The following is a 15905-nucleotide window of genomic DNA, read 5'->3' on the forward strand; positions in this document are numbered from 1 at the left end:
ACTTCTGGTTTACATTTCACACAATCTCACATATTAGTTCTTTGTTGTTTACATGATGCATTAGAATCAGACATAAATATAATTATTAACACGAGTTCTCTACATCACAAAAGTTGTGTTTCGGGTACCGACAGGTAAGACTGGATTGCCCGTGCTCGACCCGCCCTGTTTCTTGTACCTGACCCAACCGTGCTCGCGGGTGAGATCTCAATACCCGTACCCTCGCGTCGAGGGTACGAACCCGCTGGTACCCGCACCCACGGGTAGGATTGTCATCCCTAGCATACGAATTGTACAACTATTAACAATTCTGACTTAATTAATTACTAGAACGCTAGCCATGGCCACATAGAATCAAGAAAAAGTGTGATGATGAAAGGGATCACTCTCGGTGGGGGTTTTATTTCAATTTCAAAGTCTTGGTAACTGCGTACACCGAGTTTCATCCATGAAATCCAAATCTTCTCTCTCCTCATAAATTTCATGTCATGTCACCATTTTTATCTATATTGCACGTTATTTATGGGTTGTTTAGGAGCACTCCACTCCACGAAATTCAGCTCTGCTCCAAAATCATCAAGCCAAATGCTTCCAGCTGTTAAAGATATTGTGTTCAACTTGTAGCTCTTGGTATGTTTATTCGTACTCAGCTTTGATCGAACTTCAATTGTGTTATAGTGATTCACATCGTCACTATACCACAACACCAAATTAGCATCCCACGTGTGTTGGTAAAAGTCTATCATCACTGATAAACCATCGGTCAGGAAAAAGTTATAACCAATCATGAGTCGGTGATTCGATATTTCCCAACAGAATATTGGTCGGTATATATATTTGTATTCAAGGTCTCACGATCTGTCGCTATAAGTTACTTTTGGACATCTATCTGTCAGTTGGGAAAGCTCTTTAGTGTGGGCCTTTCTAAGCCCACTTGGCGTGCACAGCAAAATTGAAGGCTCAACCTGTTACCGCTTCATCTTTGCATAAAACACCAAACCCTAGTTCATCAAGCACCAGCCCACGCACGTGCTGCCAGACAGCCGACCCCCTATCTCCCAATTCTTGTCTCCCGACCCGGCGACCTGCCCCACCACCGGCCGCCGGCGCTGGGCACCGCCACCTGCGCGGTTGCGCCTCCACCCCATGCCGCGCGGTCGCCTTCCCTCGACCCTCGACTCCTGCGTCCCGTCGGGCGTCGACCCCTGCTTGGGCGCGCTGCTCGCCCAGTCGCCCGCTCCCACCGGCCGTCAGTGCCTCGCACCGCTGCGCGGCCGCGCCCTAATATACACCGGTGTGGCGGTGCACCTCGGGGCCTCCACGACCGCATGCCAGCCAGCAGCCGCCTGCCCGCCTCCCGCCCGGCCACCGGCCGCCCCAACATGTACACGCATGTGTTTGGTACCACTTTGTCTCTAACTCTATTCCATGATTCCATTCCTACTGATTAGGGATGGCAACGGGCATACTACCGCGGGTAGAGGATGTTCGGACCCGCACACGTTAGGTCATTCTCAGACCCGTACCCGCGCCCGTGCCCTGCCATGGGTAACAAACTGTGCTCGCGCCCGTGACCCGCGGGTGCCATGCACCCGCGGGCACGCCCGCCTACTCTCCAAGATCTGCTGGGAGTAGATCCGGTGAGGGACGAGTCGGGGACCAACAAGGCAGCAAGCTGTCAGCCGCTCGGGCGCCTTTGAATCCGAGTCACGGTCGGGGGCTTGGGCTTTAGGAGGTGGCGGTGGGAGGCGGCGGGCCGGCGGCCGCTCGGGCTCCAGGAGGTGCACGGCTGCTGACGGGAGACGGCTGGTCGATGGCCGCAACGGGAGCACGAAACCGCAGGCTCCAGGAGGTGGGAGGGCGCCACCTGGTGGGGACATGTGGTATGGCTGGAGGGGTGGGAGGGGTGAAATGAAACCCTAGAATTCCAGATGTTCCACTTATATACTTGTGCGGGGTCCACATGTCAGGGGTTCTAGCGGGTAGACGGGTAGAACGGGTATGGATAGGACTTTTTCAAACCCGTCAAGATTTACCCATCGGGTACAAATAGAAATCCGTACCCGTACCCATGGGCACAAATCCAAACCCATATCCTCACCCTATCGGGGTTTTGCCCATGGGCACGCAGGTAATTTGTACCCATTGCCATCCATAACTACTGATTCCATTTGTATTGTTTCTGAATTCAGACATTGAGTGATTAATTGAATAAGTGGTGCATCATATCCATTTGCATCTGTGGAAAGAGTATTGTCTGGATTGAATCTAGTGAAGAATCAAATGAGAAATCGCATGGATGTTGAGTTATTGAATGATTGAATCTGTGTTCCTATTTTTTTGGTATTACTGAGTCTCCATATTATCCACTGTAATGGATTATACACATTGGAGCTTTACTTACCTTCATCTTAGAAGGTGAGAACCAATGATTTGATCTGATATAGTTTTGAAAATACATGAGCTGATATAGTTTTGATTGGTCATATGAGGTTACTGACTATAGCTGAACAGAGATTTCCTACTTGCTACTGTAAGTTTAAAAGGGTTAGTTTATTAGCTGGGTTAGCTTAGCAAAAATGTAGACTCAGCGTTAAACCACCATGCAACATATACCTGAAAGTTCAACACAAGAATGGCGTTGTTAGTAACTTAGTACTGTTCATTGCAGTGCAATCAAGTGTTCTTGCTTTGTGCATTTGAGGCTTCAAGCAAATTGAGGGGAGCAAATGCACTTAACTTACACCATGTATTTTTGTCCAATTTGCATTGCAACATGTCTTCGTGATGGTATCTGTCCTATTTGGGGTTTCTTTCATTTTATTCTTCCCATCAGTTTTGCATAATTTTCACATAGATGACTGCATGCTATCCACACAATTATTTCTTTCAAATTTTTATGACTTTGGGTCTTAACTAAAAACCAGCATGCTTGTATTGGATTTGAGGCAGTGCTGGTTGATGCTAGGTTAGGTAGCATGCTAGATGATGTGAACAAGTCATGAGTGACACTAACTAATAAGAGCAACAGAAGAGTAGGGATGTCCATGACCGAGGACGCGGCTATACGTATAGTTTACACCCTGCAGGGGTTGTACACCTGGACCCACTCGAATTGTCACTAGCCGGAGATCAGCCGACTAATAGACGAAACACCGGTCTACTGAAACAGAACTAGGAGCCACGGCACCATCCGGCTTCCCAGGTCTTGGGCGCATCCTCCCACAGGAGGTCGCCCCGGGACTGTGAAGCCTCCTATGCGTCTCGGGGAATGTGAGGTCAGCACCTCCTTTCCCTGCACCGATACTCGATCCTCCTACCGGCTTGGTACCGCACTTGCTAGCCCCGGACCGAGCCCACCCTTATAATGGGTAAGTGGAGTGCACGCTTAACATATTCCCACAAGTCATAGTTACTCTCACTCGGTTCTTAACTGCCGAAGCGGGCATCTTCGTCATATGCGTCTCCACCACGGTGGTTCGCGATTCCACCCTTAACGGGTGCCCCAATACCTCAACCGTGTACCCAAAAAGTTGTACCCGCCACAGGTACTCCGTAGAGTGTGCCAAGATACACACCCCAAGCCCTCGATCCATGATCGAGTTAGGTTTGCCCACTCCCGGCTAAAGCCCTAAACACCGTCTCCTGAATAGTATACCTTCACACACGCCAAGACTATCCATCCATTCCCACACATACACATTCAAGGATTGACAAGGCATTTCATATAGTAGACAAGTGTGATAGGATTGCAAGGAGTATGGATAAATAAGATAGGCCGTGCAGGTTCATCCTGATAAAAATTACACAAATAGTGATAGCATATCTAACAAGCAATGCCTAATAGGTATTCAGATCATAGATGGGTGTGAACCTAGCGTCTCTTTAAGTCCTCCTGGGCTTCCAGGTGGTCCTGGCCGTCGATCAACTCCTCGTAGTCGGATTCTATTGGTAAATACGAGTAAGAGTAAGGACCAGAGTGCAAAACGCACAAAACTCTCCAAATAAGATCCAAATCACTGGTGTGTCCATGATTTTAGAAGAGTTATGAAATTGGTTTCATAATTTTCGGAGGTCCGATCGATTTATTATGTATTTTATAAGAAAAACCTATTTTTGAAATTAACAAAAGAATTTCGAAAAAGAAAACATTCAGCAGTGACACGTGGCAGCAGCAGAGCATGCCACGTGGCATGCTGACATCAACATGACGTCACTGGTGTGTCAGTGCCTGCTGACGTCAGTAGTGGGCCCTGCTGACATCAGCGTTGACCAGTCAACGGTCAACGATCAAGGGGGGTCAGTGGGTCCCACCGGTCAGCTCACCCCGAGGCTGACGGGTGGGGCCCTCTGTCAGGCCGGATAAAAGGAAATGGAAAGGGCTTGTTTCGGTTCTGGGCCCAAAGGGGTTGGGCCGGCTCGAGGCCCAACTAGGCTCCGCTTGGCTCCACGAGTCAGCTCGGCCTGCGGCTCACCAGGCCGACTCGGTTCTTGGGCTGGCTAGGCACGTAGGTCGGCTCACCTAACAGGCCGGCGTGGGCTTCGAGATTGTCGCGGCTGGCGCGTCTTCGGGCCGTATTGCTTCTTGGGCCGCGTTGGGCTGGGCGGCCTCCCTTCCTTCTCCTCCCCTTCTTGCTGACTGGGCGGTCCCATGTGTCGGCCTCGGTGGGATCCGGTGCGGCAGTGCATGGATCCAGTGCGGCACGCGGGGATGCGTGCACGCGTGTGTGGGCGGCCATGGGTGTGTGCGCATGGACGCACGCGAGGTGCTCGGCAATATGCTGTAGAGGCACCCGCGTGCGCCAGGCTGCGACGTCGTGGCGGCGTGCGCGGTCACCGTGGCCGCGGCGCGACGACGGCGACGGTGGCGGCATGGCAAGGGAGGTGCGGCCGGAAGCAAGGGTAGGCACGGGCCGTGTCGGGTTGTGCGTGTGTGCGAACGCCCGACGTCCTGGCCTCCCAGGGTCGCGGCTTGTCGCCAGCAAGGCGGTACTGTGGCGGTCTCGGGTGTGCACGCACGCGCACAAGTCCTAGCATCCCAGGACCGCGGCGTGGCCGTGCCGTGTGCAGGGCACCGGCATCCCGAGCCCACGGCACGACGCGGTGGCGGAGGGAGCGACGGCGGTTGCGGCTCAATAGGCGAGCGACGGGCTCCTGCACAAGATAAGGGTAGGGTACTAGGGCTCTTCTACGGATGGTTCATCTGTAGCGCTAGGCACCTCGCCGGCAGCAGGGGGATGGGCGCAGTGAGCGGCGGTAGCACTCACCGACGGGGCTCGCCGGCGAGGGGGTGCGACGCGGTGGCGGGTTGGCGCAAGCGGGTCGAATCTGTGCAGGACGCGCAGCTTCGTTGGCATCGTCGTTCGGGCGCAGGCCTAGTGAAGCTCTGGGGCGTGGCATCATCCTCCTCCTCGCACTCCTCCTCTTCCTCCCTTCCTTCTCTTCTCTTGGTGCGGCAGCGGCAGAGGGAATCTCCAAGGGAGCTAGGGTTTCGCGGCTGTGGCTGCGGCTAGGGCTTCTTATACGCGGCGCTAGGGCTCGGGCGCGCCTGCGGCCGGGGGTTTGCGGCGTCCATGCCATGACGCGTGGCGGCATCGCGGCGGCTGCCGGAGCGAGGTTTAGTGTTCGCGGCGCGGGCGGTCAAGGCGTAGTGAAAAAGGGCGCGCGGGTGTTTGCGCTCCCCTGTCGCGGTGCGGGGTGGTGCGCGTGGGGTCGGCCAGTGACGCGAGCGGGAGCAGAGGCGCAGGTGAAAGGGGGAGCGGCGGTTATGGCGTCTTGTCGCGAGGTGGGGGCGAGCGGCGACGCGGGGCGGAGCGAGCGAGCGGGGTCGCGGGCGAGAGGCAGAAGAAGGGAAAGCTGACAAGCGGGCCCTGCTTGTCAGCTGCCCTGGGTGGAAGATGAGGGGACGCAGGGACGGGCGCGTCTAGCTGGGCCGGCCGTGGCCTGTGGGCCGGGTTTCGCGGAGAGAAGAGGGGAAAAGGATGCTGGGATGGGCCATGCTCGCGTGGGCTGGCCTTGGGCTGTCGGCCCACGGGGTGTTTATATAATTAGAGTTTGAATTTGAATTTGAATAGCCCTTTCAAACTCAAATTCCACACAATTTAATTAAACAAACTTGGAACCCATTCAGAAGGTCCAACATTTTATATATAGCTAAGCACTTTCACAAAATGTTTTTGAAAACTCAAAATTTTGCACAACTATAGCGTTTCGGAAATTTTTGGGATGTTACAAGCAGGAAGGTGATTGAGCTCACTTCCTCCCTCATCACATTCCATCCGTGCCTGCTCTGTTTCGCTTACTTGTTATTCTTCCATTTTTTGGCATTTCGTGTCTCACCACTTAGAAACTGTACATTTCGTTGCCGTCTCTTTCTCGTCAGATGTATTTATATATGTTAGGAGATAGCTAAGATTAGGAACCCGGAGAATTTTGCAGAAGAAATACGTTCCCCCCTTTCCTTGGGAATTGTTTTATTCATGCGCTTGAGCCGTTTGCGAACCCAGATTGAACATGGCCAACATGGATTCATTACTCGTGGTCATATTATGAAGGGTTCATCTGGTTGGTTCACCCTTTCCACGGTTGGGCCAACATGTATTCATTACTATTGGAAGGCCCCTCGTTCTCAGATTTACCTCACTGCTCTGTGTGACACTGTATTTGTACCATATTTGACAATTCATGGGTTGGTGTTGACATTTTTATGCGACGACAGTCGCCAAACCGAGAAGGCAAGACCCATGTTGTTGCATTGATATGCTGCTACTTGTCCACAGGATATAAGTCGGGATTCCTGACAATCCATTTCTTTGGGGAATATGCAGGAGATGTGCCATAAGAATAAAGTTCGTACTACCACTGCATGCATGATGGCTTAAAAGATTGCAGCCTCAAACAAGGAAAAGAAAATTGACTATACATTAGCTACAGACAAAACAACTAAGGCTAAAAATACCAATATCTAACTCTAAATGCTAATTATGGCAAGCGACTCTCTGCTCTAAAGCTTCTTGTATGATGCTTAATGCTAGTTGAGATCGAGTCACTTCATCTTCACAAAATACTGAAATTATAAACAAAATGTCACTGGCACAATGCATCAAAACTGAAATTACAAACAGATCGTCGCAAACTGTCTTGATGCATAATTTTGGTCTCAATTGTCATCCAATGGATGAAGCATATTCATGCTGTGAAATTCTTAAATGATCTTGATGTATTTTACAGTAACAAGATCCTGCAGTGGATGAGGTATCACCAGAAAATAGCATGCCAATTTTAGAAGTGCACAGTGTGGTACCAGCTGAGACTGAGTCATCAGATGAGGAAGTGGAAGATCCTATGTTAATCGAACCACCTGCTCTTGAAGCTGTTGTGCCACTTGCTGAAGCTACAAAGACTGGTGAAACAAGGCGTCCTTGTTACGGATGGCTTAGCGAGTCAGAAGATGAGGAACAACAAACCAGTCAGCAACATGAGGTGCATGTTCTGAGTCCAGGAGGCGGCTCAATTTGCAAGAGGAAGTGGCTTGAGTTGATGTGATGTGCAACCCTATCAACTGGTAATGTCTCCAAGCTGATCTCCCTTACTGTTTTTATCTGCAATTTTCAGCTTTGTGTTTTTCAAATATTGGCGTTTTGGTTGTAAGTGGTAACACATCTATTTTCAAAGAAAATGGGAGTAAAGTGGGTTTCGAGGGATGCAACTAACTCAAGGTTAAAGAAAACTGGAAGCTGTCACGACCCAAAGTTAATAAACGTGGTTAACAATTAAAACAACATCATCATGAGTATTATCCAAGCATAATGAAGCATCATGTGCATGTTCTTGGCTTGAGTTAATTAATTTTCGTGCCTTGTTTAAGTGAGTATTGTGAAGCAAGTTTAAATTTTGCTAAGTAGCTGTGCTCCCAAAAATTTTATTCAAAAACTAGATTTCAAATGGTGAATTTTAAATATTTTTTCTCAATTTGGTGATGTTTATCCCGAGCCATAAAATTCTTGGAAGATTTGAAAACTGCAGTTTTGTTTGAATTTTTGTGAGCAATCCTTAATAGCTTTTTGATTTTTTTAGTTGCACTGTGTTCTTGGTAGTTTGATCAGGTTCCAGTAAATTTTTAGAGCCCAGGAAGTACAAGTTTTTGAATTTGGAAGTTGAATCACCGTTTTTCCTTTTTCCACTCGCCCCGAGCCCATCCGTCAGCCTCCGGCCCCACCTTCCCCACCCCTCCGGCTTCGCCCGTTGGCCAACCCGCGCGGCAGCGCCGCGCCGTCAGCCACTGGCTGGGCTAGCGTGGCCGCGGATGGGACGCCACCGCGCGGCCTCTCGCCTTCCTCCCTCACTCCATTCAAATGCTGCCCTCTCTTTCCCCTAAAAACCCTAGCTCTCCCATAGCCGCCGCCGCCCCCTTCTTCCTCTCCGCCGGCTGCTGCGATTCGCCGCCGCCGGTGAGCGCCCTCCCGATTCCTCGCGCTCACGGCACCTCCTCAACCCCCTTGCTCGATTCAAACCCTCACCGACCTTCTTCCTTCCCCGCAGGAGCCCCTCGATGTCGGCCTCCGCCCGCCGCCGCCGCTCCTCGCTGTGTCGCCGCTCGCCGCCCTGCTCTGCCCGTTGGTGCTATGGTGAGCATCCCCGTCGTGCCAAGCCCCTCGTGCGCACGCCACCCTCGCAACGCTCGCGCTCTTGGTCGTGTTCCCCTCGCCGGCCACCGCGACGCCGCGTCGCACGCGGGCCGCGTCATGTGTGCGCTCTGGTCGCACCCCCGCGGCGAGTCAAGGCCAGCGGCCGGCCTTGACTCGGCCCGGGCCTGCTGGCCTCCTAGGCCTACTTGTTGGCGCCTGGGAGTGCCGGATCCGGGTGGCCATAGTGTTTTTCAAAGTTTTGATTTGTTTCATTTGAGTTGTTAACTTGTAAATTCCATAAAAATTTGTGTAGGCCTCCAAATATTATGAAATTTGTTTTGTTTGGTTCCTATGTGATAGATCTGCATGGTAAGATTGTTGTTGTGCATGTTAATATCCTGTACACTTAGTTATGTTTTATCTTTACCAAAATGAGTCAATTGCTTGATAAATGGTAGGATGCTCTAAAAATGCCAAATTAAATCTTGTTGGAATCCTTGTGAAATATGCTATCTAATGGTGCAACTTGTGCAAATGTATCTATGCTGTTTGATAGGGTTTTAGTGTGTTTCTTTGTTTTCTACTTGCAAGTTTGTTTAATTCATAAATTCTGTTATCTTTGTTTCCATGTCTATTTTCCCTGGTAATTTTCTAAGAATTTATGGAAATGTTTTGCATATCTTTTAAGATTTAACTTGTTTAGAGTAGCTAAAAATTGTGAATTGCATAAGTAATTCTAAAAAAATGATTTTACTGCAAATCCAACTTCCATGAGTACCTTATGATGTCCCCTGTATGCAAAAATTAAATCTTGATTTATGCTTGCTAGATGAATTGTTTTGAGCAATCCTCGCTTCCGATCTTTATGTCTAAGAGCGTAGTAAGCGAGATCCTTTTTCTAGCATTCGTGTTGCTTCCTTGTTTAAGTTTGATATTCATTCCTTATTTCATATCATATCATTTTCATATCATCAGCATCATGCTAATGCATGCATTTCATTCATGTATTATAGTGACCGAAACGCTTGAGAACGAGCCTATTGAGCCCGATGAGACCGTCGAAACCGAGCCGAGAGTTAAGTTCGTTGTCGAGCCGGAAGAAAATCAAGGCAAGCAGCTAAGCATGATTCTTGACCCGCTTAACTTGATTGGATTTGGTTATCTCACTTGGGTATATGTGTTTATGCTAAATGCTTATCTATTGCATCGTTGATCCTACTTTTATACATTGAACTCCCTTATTTTTATATATCCATATCCTTAACACTTGTAGTTAGTAGCTAATCAATTGAATAAATGTTTAGCCATGCTTAGAGTTGGTCTATAACTTGTAAGGAATTGTTGGAATAGGATCACTTTGCTCACTACACGACTTGTTACTTTGATCGCGCATGTCCGATTTTGGAATGTTGGAAGTTCGGATCGGTCTAGTTGGAAAAATGGTTTGGTGGTTTGCACGGAATGTAGGGCTACGAAAAGGAGTCTTGGAGGCATAGTCCGCTTGAATCGGTTAAGGACCGTCCGTGGATGACCTCGGTTTTGAGCATTTTATCGTACTACCACATATCCAATCATGGTATGGATGAGCCGATTACCTTCTAAGTTTTAATCTTTGATGCACGGTCCTAGATGCGTGGCCATAGAGCATTGTAGAGAGGCTTAGGGGTGTCCCCGGTGGACCTAGGTGACTCTTCGCGCAAGTTAGCGTGATGTTCAACGGTTGAGACTTGGCGGAAAAGGTTGATGTGAGTACCCCTTGCCCAACATGATCGGTTGGGTGAGTCGCATGGTCCTTGTGTCGTGTAGGTAAAAAAGTACACCCTTGCAAGGTTAATTAATCAATTCGAATTGTCGCGCTCTCAGTTATGAGCAAGCTCAATATCCAATGAATTTTTCGTAGAAGTATCGATTACATTTGGATTTGGTTTATGTCACCTCATGATACTTTATTTGTTTTGTAATTCAATTCTGTCACACCCAATTTACAAGGACATAAACCGAGCAATCATATATGCGCTAGGATCAAGTCACGCATATATACAATAGAATTATCAAGATATCACAACATATATCACGAAATAAAAGCGTATAAATTGTAAATGAATTCTTTATTACAACCGAATCAAGAATCGGTTCAAGGAGTGCGGAAGCGTAAAATGAATACATGAATAACAGGGCGCCACAAGGACATCGGCTGGGAGACAAACACCTAGAAATCATCGAGTCCGCTGATGTAGTCCTCCACGTCGCCTGGTACTGAGCAGCAGTCGAAGATATCCTAAAAAGAACAGAAGAGTAGAGAAGGCAAGTGTGAGTACACAACTTGTAGTGAACAAGTATAACACAAACTATGAGGCTCTACGGTTAGCTGACTCAACTGCGTTAGCTTTTAATCTGGGCAAATTTTATTAAAGCTATTTACTACAAGTGGATGAATTACCATAACCCAAGTTATTGAATAATTAATTAAAATTACTCACGAGTCTACTGAAATCCAAGCCAAACCACCAAAGATAAACCCCACTAATCAGACGGAGGATCTGGACCGCTCATGACCGTGAGCACGGCTAGTATACCAGTTTTATACTCTCGAGAGGTTGCATATCTTTACCCACAAGTCGTGGGCTATGCTAGTTATTCATCACACTTCCTTAGGTGAAATGACTAATAAGCACACTACAAGGCCGTTACAAAGAACACGTTGGTAAGGTGTAACCGCTAAGGATTTATGGATCAGCAACTATGGAGCAAGCCTCGAGGGGTACAAGCATATAGCACAGCCCAAGCCTCGTAGCGCGAGGGCCATAGAAGCTTACCACCCCTCTTGCCCCAGAGGTAAGTTACTCCCAAACCAAAATGACCTAATTAATAAGCCAAGACCGTCCCATTCTAGTCTTGTGGTTGCGCGGTTGTCCCAGGTTGTCGCTCTATGAACCGGTCCTTATGGAGAGTGGCCAACCAAGCACTAAGCACCGTGCTGGCCCCCTAAACCATGTTTCTATAAAAATATATTTTAACGAGATGTGAGCTGCTCAAGCATACAGCACAGAGGGCCACTCTCAGAATCAAGTTGCATATACCATTAATCAAATTTAATTAAAAAGGACCATAATGTGTGAGAGCGTAGCACCTAGCACAACTTAATCAAAATGCAACCCATGGTATTTATATATAAAGGATAAAAATGGTTAGGAAATCCTTATAGGCACACAGTGTTAAAATGCAGTATGAAATTGTATTTAAAAGTGATAGGATGTTCATGTTATACTTGCCTTCCTCAAACTCTCCTGGCTACTGCTCCAACGCGTCTGAAGAAGGTGGCTCCTGGTACTCCTCCGGTGGCTCAACGTCTACTCACGATCGTAACGCCAAAACATGGCCCACACATGCACATACATGCAAACAATGGCAAAAAATAAGAAACAGTACAACAATACAATAAAACAGTAACAAAACTAAGCTAAAGCTATTCTACGCATTACAACGATCGCGTGGGCGCGAAAACCACTTAAAATGGAGCTAAGACGCGAAAATTTGGGCTAAAACAGGGTCTAGGGGCTTAACTGTGAGAAAACTGAAGTTTCCAGGGGGTTCTGCGTAAAAACTGGGTACTAAAATGTAATTAACCTATAAACTTTGGGGTTAGACTGCAAAACTACGTGTCCAGGGGCGGCGGACCCTATTACTGGAAAACTCAGGGGCTTCAGTGCAAAAACAGTGGCTTAACTGGAATTACTTTTGAACTAACGTGGACTGCGGGTTGATTTCAAAGAAACTTGGGGTCTCTTTAGCAAAACTGCCAGGCCGAAGGGGTATCTTCTTATCTGTGCCGTCGGATCTGGATCGGATGGTTCGGACCCGATCTGGATGATAAAGCGGACGGTCCGATCTGAGCGGTAGTGGATCGGACGGTCCGATCTCAGCGGTGAATCTGATCCGCTGGATCTGGATCTAAGGGCTCGGGTTTAAAAGGAAGGGCGAACCGGTACGCGGGAGGGGGGAGGTCCAATCCATTGGATCTGGATCTAAGGGCTGGGATTTGATGAGGTTTAGATCTAATCGTGGGCGTTCGCTTCGGATCGGGCGGTTCAGGATGGATCGGGCTGCAGCCAGCGGCGGGGGTCGCCGGAGCAGAGCTCCCGCGGCGGCGTCGCGCTGTGAACTCATCGGAGTTCACCGAATTCGGTGCTCCTAGGGTCAAGTCGACCCGTGCTCGGGTCTGGAATGCTCTACACGGCACGCGTCAGCTACTGGTGGCCTAGGCTGGGCTCGGGAAGGCCGGTGGAAATAGAATTGTGGACGGGGGCAGAGCTGCACGGCGGCGCTCGCTGGCATGCGTGTTCTGGCCGCGAGAACGGCCTACTGTCTACAACATCTAGCGCAAAAGGACCAGGGCAAAAACGTGCTGCTCACCGAGGGCTTGGTTCGGGCAGAGCTGCATCGCAGGGTGGCCGGCGTCGATGGCGGGCGGTGGAGATGGGGCGGCGCTCGCGGAAGAAGTTGCTACAGGGGCTCCCCTAGGTCCTGGACTCTGTGGATCGACTCGGGGTGGCGCTGTGAAGGTACCGCAGGGGTTAGGGAGGATGGGAACACACCGGCGGAGTAGAATTGGGGTGGCGGAGCCACTCACCGGCGGTTGCGTCGGGCTCAATTCCGGCCACCGCAAGAGCCGGGGTCGAAGATGTCCGGCTTGAGGAGCTTCCTGGTGAGGCGGCGAAGCTGCTGTGGACCTTGGCCGGGTCTGGGGTGCGGCGGAGCGGCGGGTCCGCGGTGGCGCAGGGGTTCTACGCGGCGGAGCAAAGCGAGGCAACAGCTAGGGCTTCAGTGGCGGCCGTAGGTTTTAGGGTTAGGGTGTAGGGGCGCGGGGCGGTTTAAAGAGGGAAGCCGGGGATCTCGGGGGGGGGGGGGCAGGGGAAGGCCGGCGAGGATCGCGGAGGGGGGGGGAATCCACCGGTTGTTGCGCGCGGCATTGGGGAGGAAGGAGGAAGAAGAAGGGGACCGACAGGTGGGGCCGAGCAGTCAGAGGAAGTTAGAGGAGCTCGGGTGCTGCTGGGCTGAGCGGGGAAAGGAGAGAAGTGGGTCGCGCGAGTGGGGGAAAAGAAGGAGGTTGCGGGTTGGACTGCTGGGCCAGCTGGGCTGATTTGGGGTTTCCTATTTTTCTGGTTTCTTTTCTCCTTTCTCTTTCAAACCAACTCAAATCTATTTGAATTCAAATCAAATTCAAATTCAAACTCCTATGCACTCAACCAAATAAAAATTTATGCACCAGCATGAATGTACAAACATGTTGAGCTAAAATGAAATTTTAATTCTTTGTGAAATAAATTATAATTATATGCAAGCTAAACAAAGAAAAACCTTAGAAACTTTATTAAAGCCAATTAAATTTAGTATAAAGTAGGAAATTTACATTAGGGTGTTACAAATTAACTAAAATTTATGGTGGTTTGGGCAAGATAATTAAAATGCTAGAAAGCTAGGTGTTGGATTAGAGAGCTCATGCTTATGCAAATTACTTAACCCTAAAGCCTTATGTTGTGAGCCTTCATTTGCATAATTCTTAGTTATTAATTAATTGTGTAAGTCTTGCGAGTACCTTTGTACTCACGTTGCTTTGTAAACTAAGTTGCAGGTGAGACGGAAGTTGTGTTTGGCAAGTGGAAGGACTACAACTGGATACTGTCAGTGTGTAATCATATTGATGTTTGGTGATTCAACAAGGGTAGCAAGTTCATACCTGGAAGACTCGACTACTTGTGCTTTCCGCTTGCGCGTCACCCGACGACCCTGCGGGACCTGAGGCAAAGTTTCGGTCAACTCCACGGCTGGTCCGGGGGCGTTGTCCCTCCTCGCCTCCCCCTCGGCTTCCTTCTCTGCCAGGGGGCTCCCATCCTCCGTGGACTCGCTGTTGTGCAGAGCCTGGGCTATCCGAGCCCTCTTTGCTTCGACAGCGGCGCTGGGGAGGAGGTGATCCGGCCGAGGGATGTCGGGTTGCGGCGGGTAGCTGTGGTACAGCTCTGTGTGCCCCTACAGAAGGTTTTCAGTTAGTAGCGGCGGAGCAGAGTTTGTTCCCAACAAAAAGTAGTCGAATACTCACCGGTTTTGGAGGATTTCGTGCGGAAAACAATCCTGGGACGTAGGGGATGGCGTCCACATCCAGCAGCACCCGCTTGACTTGGAGGAGAGCGGCGTCGTTTGACAGCTCCTCTACGCACATGCGAGACGGATCTTCAGCGCCCGTGTACTCGAATCCAAGTTTGTGGCGCTGTTGGATCAGCTGGACTCGGCGCTTGAAGAAGGAGAACATAACGGATGCGCCGGTCACTCCCATCAGCTTATTAGCTTCTATGATCTCTAGCAGTTCCTCGACTTGATCCATGTCCCCCTGGAAAGTTCAATATTCCGCTCCGGGCTCACAACAGGTGGATTATTTATTTTTTCTAGGAGTTGGGGGGCATGATTTTCGATATAGAACCATCCGGAAATGTTGGAGGGGAATTTGTATGAGAGGTACTTGTCGCCGGCCTGCTGTCGCAGTTGGATGCCGGCACCCCCTACAACGGATGGATTCTTGGTGGTGGGTTGAGGTTTGACTCGGAAGAGGAAACGGAAAAGATCCCAGTGGGGTTCGATTCCGAGGAAGGCTTCACAGAAATGGATAAAAATTGAGATGTGGCAAATAGAGTTCGGGTTGAGATGATGGAGCTCAAGCCCATAATAGTAAAGAAGGCCACGGAAAAAGGGGCAAGAGCGGAGGGCCAGACCCCGTTCAGCAAAATGGTAAAATGTGACGATTTCGTCAACAAAGACCATGGGGAATGGTTCGCGGAATGAGAGGCGCCAATTGACAAGATTCTTGTCTTGGAGCAGTCCCTCAGAAACAAGCCCATTGAGTTCGTTGAGGGAGCACTTACTGTGTGTCCACTCCCCGGTTGGCGGCTGCGCCTCCTTCTTCTTCCCATCCTTCTCTGATCTCTTGGGCGCCATCTCTGGATCCGCTCGCCACGAGTTGCTCGGGGGCTGCGGGGAGAGGGGCGGGGAGATTGGGGGAGGATTGGGGCTCTTCAAGAGGATGAAGGCAGATCGCTGTTTTGCTTGGGGGATTTCTTGGCGAATTGCAAATTGGAAGCACGGATTTTACCCCCAAGTTACCGCGGGGTTAAATAACCGTCGGCTGGATTCAGATTTACTGTTCCGAAGGAGAATGAATCGTCAAAGGGAATATTCGGAAGCCGAGAGGTCGTTTGGTGGATTTTTGGATACATTATTTGATTAATC

Source organism: Panicum hallii, chromosome 2, assembly GCF_002211085.1.
Source record: "Panicum hallii strain FIL2 chromosome 2, PHallii_v3.1, whole genome shotgun sequence".
Lineage (NCBI taxonomy): Eukaryota > Viridiplantae > Streptophyta > Magnoliopsida > Poales > Poaceae > Panicum > Panicum hallii.